We start from the raw sequence: 1,879 nt of genomic DNA, 5'->3' as shown, positions 1-1,879 counted from the left end.
TTACAATTTTGTGAGGGAAGAACAAGCAGCTTGCCCTTCTACCTAGTCATTAGCTATCTTACTACTGGGCTTTCTCTGGCCATTAAAGTCCACCCCTTAAGTCCCTTTTTTGGAAATGTTGCTATGGGAATCATCATTCATTTCTATTTTTTATTAAAAAATTTAATGCATTGCCATTTCACCCTCTCACTGGCAATGATTGCACAAGGAACTGAACAGCAGCTGAGAAGAGTCCTAAGTAATCTCTGGAGAAATAAAAGAAGTCGTATTTGAATAATCTGCAACCAACACTTATTATCTAGGTTACGGTCTTTCAGTGAATACCTCCATGCCAGCGCAACTGGGTATAAATAGACATATACCCTGGGAATAAGAAGAATGGGATAGGGAGATGGGAGAGAGAGGGTAAAGTGAAAAAGCTTCTTGTGAGGAAAAAAGGCAGAGCTTTAAAAAATTAAAGCTGCAATAGCCCAGAGATCACTTCTTGAATTGAATGAGGGAGACACTCTCTCCTATAATATCCAGTCTGGGGTTGCTGGCCTGAGTGAGCTTTTTGACTTCAGAATTACTGTGCCTGAGGAAAGCAATCAGGTTTGAACAGAATTTGGTAGGGGTTGATGAGATTTCTGGGGACAAAGGAAAGACAGCATTGCATATAACACCAACAATAATAATATAAACAAGATGAAGAGTAGTTCAAACACATGTAACAAGCACAAAGTAAATAGAAGTTCTGTTTATACAACCTGCCCTGTCTTAGCCTTCTTGACCTCTGTAGCTGCAGGCACCTGACCCCTGGGATGGACAGTCCGTTGAAGTGGAAAGAGCCAGCAAGGACCAACAATGGTAGCAGCGGATAGAATGGGACATCCCAGCCTGAGAGCTGAGGGAATGACTCTGCTAAGGTACGGGGTTGGAGGAAGCATAGGTAGTGGTCCTCAAAACTCAAAAGGTGTGGTTGGCAGCCCTATTGGGACCTAAGATGGGCAGAGAATCAGCAGTGAGACAAGCAACAGAGCCAATGAGTATCCAGGGTTTGAGATGTTTGGGGCAGGCTGTGGCACCTTACAACACTGTTCAATTTCCGACGGATGACCATGTGCTGGAGAAGCCATACCTGAATAACTCCCAGAGGGTGCCTCACAGGGGTTCTGGCTGGGAGGAGGAAGATGAGGAAGAAGTGGGAGAACTGGAGATGTTGATGGTCTAGGGAAGGCCCAGGGTGAGTTCCTCCAAAGAGATTTCTTGGGAGACTATGAGTACTAAAATGTAGATAGCCTCCAGGGCCAAAGTAAGGAAGAACAATTATGCAACTTTTTAGAACTAGAGAAACAGCTCTCACAGGCTGCAGAGGAGACTGCAACAGCAGTGAAACTCTTTGGGTCCTCACCCCTTTTACCAGGTACAGGGACTGGCAACTGAATTGGAGCTACTGAAGATAGAGAACCAGTAGCTTTGGCAGGAGAATGAAATGTGGGGCTGAGAGGGCAACAGCCCTTGGGGGAATCTGGGCATCTAGGGGAACCCTTTCCTAACCTCTCTCCAGTCCCTCAAAGTAGGAGACTAGAGGCCTTCCAGCAAATGGGGGTGCAAAGAGAGGTATTCTTTCTCTTTGTCAGAAGGTGGGTAATATTTTTCATTATCAGTTCTCTGGAATCATTTCTGGCCACTTCATTAATCAGAGTTCTTAAATATTCTGAAGTTTTTGTCTTTACAATCTTATCATATAAATTGTACCCTTGGTTTTGCTTACTTTACCATGTGTCAATATGTACAAGTCTTCCCAGGTTTCTCTGAAATTTTCCCTTGCACTATTTCATTCAGTACAAATGTATTTCATTTCATTCTTATGTCATAATTGGTTCATTCATTCCCTAGT

General features: G+C 43.5%; 1 pseudogene; it reads left to right on the top strand.

Moving 5' to 3' along the window:
• Window positions 1-785: 785 nt before the first annotated feature.
• On the top strand, window positions 786-1,519 carry LOC118836848 (annotated as a pseudogene).
• Window positions 1,520-1,879: the final 360 nt, after the last annotated feature.

This window comes from Trichosurus vulpecula, chromosome 2, assembly GCF_011100635.1.
Source record: "Trichosurus vulpecula isolate mTriVul1 chromosome 2, mTriVul1.pri, whole genome shotgun sequence".
Classification (NCBI taxonomy): domain Eukaryota; kingdom Metazoa; phylum Chordata; class Mammalia; order Diprotodontia; family Phalangeridae; genus Trichosurus; species Trichosurus vulpecula.
This window is presented reverse-complemented; position numbering and strand designations above follow the sequence as displayed.